The 7,344-nt window shown below is 39.2% G+C and overlaps 1 long non-coding RNA gene and 3 other non-coding genes across 4 annotated transcripts; 3 read left to right on the forward strand and 1 right to left on the reverse strand.

Moving 5' to 3' along the window:
• Positions 1-1,454: 1,454 nt before the first annotated feature.
• Positions 1,455-2,861, reverse strand: LOC108440075. Its single transcript, XR_001858808.2, has 3 exons — positions 2,625-2,861; positions 1,696-1,830; positions 1,455-1,604 (listed from the first exon to the last, which is right to left on the reverse strand). It is a non-coding gene; the product is annotated as an uncharacterized LOC108440075 (long non-coding RNA).
• A 418-nt stretch (positions 2,862-3,279) lies between these two features.
• On the forward strand, positions 3,280-3,470 carry LOC119262713. Its single transcript, XR_005129850.1, has one exon. It is a non-coding gene; the product is annotated as a U2 spliceosomal RNA (small nuclear RNA).
• Positions 3,471-5,716: 2,246 nt separating this feature from the next.
• Positions 5,717-5,880, forward strand: LOC119262695. Its single transcript, XR_005129836.1, has one exon. It is a non-coding gene; the product is annotated as a U1 spliceosomal RNA (small nuclear RNA).
• An 840-nt stretch (positions 5,881-6,720) lies between these two features.
• On the forward strand, positions 6,721-6,884 carry LOC119262711. Its single transcript, XR_005129849.1, has one exon. It is a non-coding gene; the product is annotated as a U1 spliceosomal RNA (small nuclear RNA).
• The last annotated feature ends 460 nt before the right edge of the window (positions 6,885-7,344 follow it).

Here is a 7,344-nt window from a genome sequence, read left to right on the forward strand (position 1 = left end):
TGAGTGACAATAACTTTTTATAATAATTGCAATAAACTTACACAAGCAAGTTAGATCAGTTGTGCAATAGTTACTATGACTTAAAAAGTTAAGTTACAGGTCCAGTACATATTGAGTGTCAATTACTGAGGGTTTGTCTGTTGAACTTAAAGACATGCGTTTGTTCAACTCAATACAGTTTTACAAATTACAAAAAAAACTGAGTTTCGAAAACTTAATTCATTTGAGGCAAATTACCTCAAATAATTTGAGTAAACTTAACTTGTTAGGGTTTACAGTGTATACATCAAGACCAAAAACGGCTGTAGAACAAAACTCACAGCTAAACTTGATGCTGTGCCCAAATAAAATCAAGCAGAGTTTCTAAGACCGATTGTGCTGCTGTTACTGTGCCAGCTATTGACAGGCACATTGAGGGGATCTGACTGAAACTGCTGGATGCCCTTTGAAACCTGTTCATATTTACTGCTCTACTATCAGTGCCATTTATGGTTTTTTAACACAAGACAGCGTGGGTGTCTGTAATGGGAGGGATTCAGTTGAGGTTAATGCTAAGTGATATAGAGCTGATCGCTCTAAGGCAGGGGTCACCAACCTTTTTGAAACTGAGAGCTACTTCTTGGGTACCGATTAATGCGAAGGGCTACCAGTTTGATACACACTTTTGAAATAACAATTTACCTTTAATTATACGTTATTATTGACAGTAGTGAACGAAGTACGCAAACCAGGTACTTGAATTAAAGCAGAGATACCCAAGGTAAAATATTATTCCAGTAAAAGTAGAAGTTCCTCCCTCTAGACTTCCACTTGAGTAAAAGTACAACAGTATTTGCCTTCAGATGTACTTAAGTATCGAAAGTAAAACTACTAAAAGATTAATTATGACTCTAATGTCCTATTACTGTTTTTGTAACAAGACTCTTGCTTCATTAACTTATTTTAGGCGAAAATACTCCAGTGTCACTCATATATGTATATATTTCTATATTGTGGTCTATTTACACAAATTTAGGTTAGTTCCATCATTTATGTTGAATAGACTCTCCCAAAATTTTACGCTGCTGCGCTGACGTTGAACTGTGTGCTTGCACTGGGTCGGTATGACCATCAGGTCAAAACAAACTCAATACAAAGTGTGTGCTGGGCCCTGATTGGTGTTCTTGCTCTGTGCTTCTTTCATTTTGACATGTCATGTTTTTATACACACATAAACCAAAAGGAACGACAAATTGACAGACCATGTTGGTGACCCCTGCTCTAAGGTGCGTAAGAACAAGGTTTCCTTGAGGAAGACTGAATCAATAGGCCTTGCTCTATAAAAATAGACTGTAGTAATATAAAGACTTAATCTTAGAGAGCACCAATTGATTTATATCATGTTTGTCATATTAGAGTCGAGTCCAGTCAGGACACTAGCCAACTGTGAATCATTTTCAGACAATCAAAAAAGCTATTAATGAAGCTATGATTTAATTAAAACTACTAAAGTTTACACACATAGTACATACAGGCACTGTTTGGTTTATTGCAGGACCCAGTCCTGGAGATATACAACCCTGGAGAGTAGAGATCCAAAACAGCTGGCTGTAATATCCATGTGCCTGTAAAAAAAAAAAAAAGAATAGTTGCACTAATAAAAAGACAACCCAAAATGATTCGTTTCCTAATGACAATCAGGTCCATGTCACTTACTTTTGACTGTTGTTTTATCATGACTGGACAGGGTGTGAGCTGATGAGCTGAGGGGCGGTGTTGGGGAGTTGACTTTGAGTTTGTTCGGGCGAGGAGAGAGACGCGTCTTCTCCGTCTTCTAAGGATGATGATTTCCTGAAATGTTAATATTGGCACAAGTAAGTAATAATATCTTTTATTAATGCGTGTAAAACAATGTTGTACAAATTTTAAACGCCCAGCGCTAATAACGCGACGTCAGCGTTAAAGTAATCAGCGTAGCTAACGAGCTGCTCTAGGCTAGGCTAAGCTAACTACTTTAGCGGCGCCGCTATCAGGCCCACTCGAAGTGGTTAAACGAAGCAAGAATACATCGATGAAATACATTCTGTTAGACTTTAAGCCACGACTTTCCCCGTTGCAGCTTCGGTGGTTTAACCGCTTCCCACGGATAATTTGCCCTCGGGAGCTCTGTTTTTATGTTTTTGTCCTGTCGGGAGTTGGTCGGCCTGCGTTGTTTATGCTAGCCAATTAGCTCGCTAACCTAGCTAGCGAGGAGAAGTTAACTTGGCTAAACTGGGAGGAAGAGGCTTCTGCACCTCGTTCAGGTAAGACATGTACACCTGTTGCTGTATTAATGTCAAGCTAACGAAGTGTTCTTAATATTTTATGCATGATGTTGTAAAACGATACATGCTGAGCAAATGGCGTTAAAAAAATCTGGCTAACAGCAAATGTTGCCGTTCAAAATGAACGAGCGGGATTCGGCAGTTTAACGTCGGCCGTTGCGTGTTTGAGTCGAGGAACGTTGAACGCTTTAAAACGGCCAGATAACGCTGTAATATTTTGTGATCATAAACCCTGGTTTCCATGTGTATATTCTTCGTTCAACTGAAAATGAAACTGTTAAATGGTGCGTGTGCAGTGGTGTATGGTTTAAATGGTGTTACCGAAGCAATGATAAGATCTGCAAATCGACAGCTTGGCCTTCCCATTTCTGAGAGGCTCCATGGCGACATTTCGCCTGCAATACCGCATTTGGCCACTGACAGGCAAGCGGTGCTATCAGAGCCAACGTTTGTCGTCCTTTAAAACGGCTCCTTTAAGGCACGTGCCTTTATTAGCGAGAAGTACGCATTCTCGTTTGTTTTGTCCCAAGTTTGCGATATCTTATTTCTAAACTTACATTTAAACAAGCTTAAATGTGCTTCGACGATTCTGATTGGACCACTTGCACAAAACGGACCATTAAAACTCGCCCTTCAGCTTATTTAGTCAGATATATGTTGACTCTGTGGACTGAAGGTTTTTCTTGTGTAAACGTGACTTTATAAAAACCGAGCTTTAAGCTCTGTGAGCGCAAAACTGGGTTTCCTCGTTTCTGATTGGCCAGCTGGTGAGCTGATTAACATACGCGCTGTCATCAAGGTGTTGACGTAGATACACGTTTAAAGTGCCTTTTCTGCCTCTCTGAGTTTGAAACAAGCGGCTTGACTTGACTTTTGTTCCGTGCTGTGAGGAGTCGATGGCAGACAGCAGCTCTGCTCACCATCCTCGTCTTATATTTTTGGAAGAATGACCCGTCTGATGCGCGAGTTTACTGTTATCGCTTCTCGGCCTTTTGGCTAAGATCAAGTGTAGTATCTGTTCTTATCAGTTTAATATCTGATACGTCCCCTACCCGGGGACCATATATTAAATTGATTTTTGGAGCAGGGAGATGGAATAGGGGCTTGCTCCGTCCACTCCACGCATCGACCCGGTATTGCAGTACCTCCGGGAGCGGTGCACCCCCCTCTGTTGGTGAAAATAAGACTCGGTATTTATGTTTAGCGCTTTTAACGTGTTATGTATGTATGTTAATACACAAATCGTTCCTGATGTTTCGTGTTTTTTCGCAAATATCACGTCTAAACTGCATGCCGAGGTAGGGCTATTTGATATAATGATATAGACAGTAAGAGTTGACTATGTAGCAATGAGGGGCTGAAGTAGTTCTCTCTATGCAGTCGCTTTGCTTTTTTGTTCACTTGGCTGTTTTGTTGATCTCATTGTGTGTAAATGCTTCTGTAAGAACACTGGAATCAGAATTTGTCCAGTCTCACAAAAATGTACAGAGACAAAACTAATTTTCCAAAGTGTCTAGGTTCACTTTTGAGCAGTTTTTGATGCTTAAAGAGTGAAGGCTAAATTTCTCTTACTGTGAGGTACCATGTTGTTTTGCCTGTGTCAAATCATCATCGTTAACCGCTTAGTCCACATAGGGTCGCGGTCCTGTGTCAAATATTATATGTAAATTGGATATAAATTAAAAAATAAGTTTAAATGTCTTGGAAAATGTAGGACTGGAAAAGCAACAGGAGAGCTCCTGTAGTGCATCATGTCTGTCATAACAGCTGGAGGCTTTTTCCTTTCTGTGGTTTTCATGGTCCAAAGAACAAGAAAAACTAAAAGAACAAGAAATGGTAAAAAAACCCTGCCTTAATATCGTAGGAGTTGTGCTAGGAAAAGTCAGACATGTTCCTGTGTGTGTTTTGACTGTTGTGAATGTAGATACTTTAAAAGAGAACTGTGTCCATAAAAAGAACAATATTTAATAACAAAAAGAAACAAGCCTGTGTGTTTGTTCTTGTGTATATAAAACATCTATAAAATATTTTACGTATTTGTGTAATTATATATGTTATATATAATTATTATATACATACATAAATTATATACACACGGTAGTAATCTGCGAACATGCAGCAATATGATATAAACATGCAGCTTGTAACTCGAAATGGAATGTTTACACAAGTCTTTGGCCTAGTTTGAAATGCTTGGGGGGAAAAAAAACTGCTGTTCCGTTGACTTGCATTAAAAGTAAAGTGTGTTTCCTTCTTTTGTAAACTTACCATTTCGGGGAAGTTTTCTTCAGACAACAGCTTTTATACACAGCAAAATAGTTTCTTGTAGAGCAGGACGTATATTTAGGTTCATTTTGTTGTGTAATTAATTGAGCGCGCTCCATCGTAGTGAATAGTTTAGCCAGTAGTGATTTCACTCCCCAGTGTGCGTGGAACTCACATACCTGGCAGAGGAGATGCTGTGATTAAGAAGAAGGTGGTTCACGCAGGCTCAGCCATTGCACTTCTGGTCATGCTGACCCCTGGAATCCCCCAGACTTCACTGTTTAAAAGAAGACTTTGCTCATGTGGTGATGTTTTTGCGTGTTTGTAAGGGGTTAAGTATGCTAGTGTCTGTTATAGTTTAGTCATTTAGTATTTTTTACAGTACAAGATGATGAATGTTTAGTTAAAATAAGATTCATAGGGAAGTCTCTACCATTAAGTGAACTGTGGAATTGTGTTCATGGTCTTCTGTATTTTTTGTTTAATTTTTTTTTACTAGTTTTTAGTGTTTTATGATGAGAAATAATGTTTTGGTCCACAATTTGACAGAAAAGCTCGGTCATATGGAAAGCTTGTCGCTGGTCCCTTTTTATGACCCTTGAATCTTTTGATGTGTGAGAAAATGAATGAAGGCTTTTTTTTTTCCCCTGTTTTGCTTTGCGTCAGCGTATTGCTTTGTCTGTGATGACTCTTGTGGATTTAATGAATACAGAGTAAGGGGAGAGCGCCCCTAGTGTCTGATGTCTGTAGTAGTGGGTGGAGACACTTTCTGTCTGTCCATTTCTGTATTGCATAAGATGAAAGGCAGCCGTTATTTCTCCCTTTTTTTTCCAGATCAGCTGGCTTCCATGAGTTTAGAGCTCATTTAAATGCCATAATATATAAAAGCAAAGGAAACAAACACTTGAGTAGAAAGTTGATATGTTCAGAAGCAGTGTATCATGGGAAGTGGTGTTCTGACTTTTATTCACAAGTGAAACAGCCCAATGTTCTGTTGTGCGTGTGATATCCATGGATAAAGCACCATTTTTGTTTTTGTTGTGTTTTTTCTTGGTTTCATCATTTGGTTGTGTAATGACTGAATTGTCCACCGTCACTGTGAATAGTACAGCCAGTGGTGGTGATGCTCACCAGTGCGTGTACAACTCATACTTACCTGGCAGGGGAGATACCATGATCAAGAAGGTGGTTCACCCAGGGTGAGGCTCAGCCATTGCACTCCGGTTGTGCTGACCCCTGCGAATTCCCCAAATGTGGGAATCTCGACTGCATAATTTCTGGTAGTGGGGGACTGCGTTCGCGCTCTCCCCTGATTTCACTGGTCAAAAGAAGACTCTGTTTATATGGTGGTGGAGGAATTATTAGAATGGCATGTGATCTTTTGTTATAGTTATTTAGTATAACTGTATGGGTTGTGGGATCATGTTCATGGCTTTCTCTGTTTATTTTATCTACCAAGTTTTTCGGGGGGGACACGACTTTTATATTGATAAATGGTTTTGTCCACAATCTGGCAAAAAAAGAGCTGTGAAATACATATGTAGAGAGCTTATATCTTATTGTATTTTTTTTTGAAGTCTCTGGTTATTTTTATGACTGTGTAATACTCTGATATGTAAGAAAAGTGAATTTTTTTTTTTGGGTTTGTTGCAGCTCGTTTCTTTGTCTGTGACTAATACATGTGAACAAAGAGTAAGGTGAGAGCGCCCCTAGTGTGTGATGTGTGTAGTTGTGGGAGGAGACATTTTCTTTGTTTTTTCTTTGGAGTGTGAGAACAGTGAAAGCGGTTGTTGTAATTTCTGACTATTTATTTATTCAGTTTGGTTGGCAGTGATTTTTTTTTTTAAAAATTTATTTAGATGCACTAATATAAAACCAAAGAGAACCACAAGACCAAAGAGTTGTGAGAGGACAAATTGAGAAGCAGTGCATCATGGGAAGTGGTGTTCTGGGTTTTTCACAAGAAAAACATCTACAGATACTTTTGTATGTACATTTATGTACTATGTAGTTCATGTGCTTTGTTTTTTTTTTTGTTTTTTTTTGTCATTTATAGTTTTCCTTGTTTTGTTTATGTAGTGAATGAATTGTCCACCGTCACTGTGAATAGTACAGCCAGTGGTGGTGATGCTCTGCAGTGCGTGTACAACTCATACTTACCTGGCAGGGGAGATACCATGATCAAGAAGGTGGTTCACCCAGGGTGAGGCTCAGCCATTGCACTCCGGTTGTGCTGACCCCTGCGAATTCCCCAAATGTGGGAATCTCGACTGCATAATTTCTGGTAGTGGGGGACTGCGTTCGCGCTCTCCCCTGATTTCACTGGTCAAAGAAAAGACATGCAATGCTGTGCTAGTATCAGTGTGAGGATTTTTAGTTGTTTAAAAAAAGGGCTGTTTAGTGTAATAATGTCCAGGTCTTTATTATAAAGCAAATTGTGAAATCGTCTTTATTTTTTCCCCATGTACCTTTTGAGACTTCATCTTGATGAGTAGTTTGGTACACAATCTGACACAATACGCATGCAGAAAACCTCGGGGGTTTTGTTCGTGGGTTTTTGTTTTTATGCAAGTTTTGTTTTCTTTTTGATTTATGACAATATTGCATCTTTTGATGTGTAAGAAAAATATGTAGGCTTTTAATTTGTTTTCTCACAACTTGTGTGGTCTCTGTCAGCTCGAGAATTTCATGGACATGGACCAAAAGTAACGGGTGAGCATCTCTGGAGTTTTATGTGGCTGGAGGTTTTTTCTTTGTCAATTTCTTAAATGCACAA

Source organism: Pygocentrus nattereri, chromosome 2, assembly GCF_015220715.1.
Source record: "Pygocentrus nattereri isolate fPygNat1 chromosome 2, fPygNat1.pri, whole genome shotgun sequence".
Lineage (NCBI taxonomy): Eukaryota > Metazoa > Chordata > Actinopteri > Characiformes > Serrasalmidae > Pygocentrus > Pygocentrus nattereri.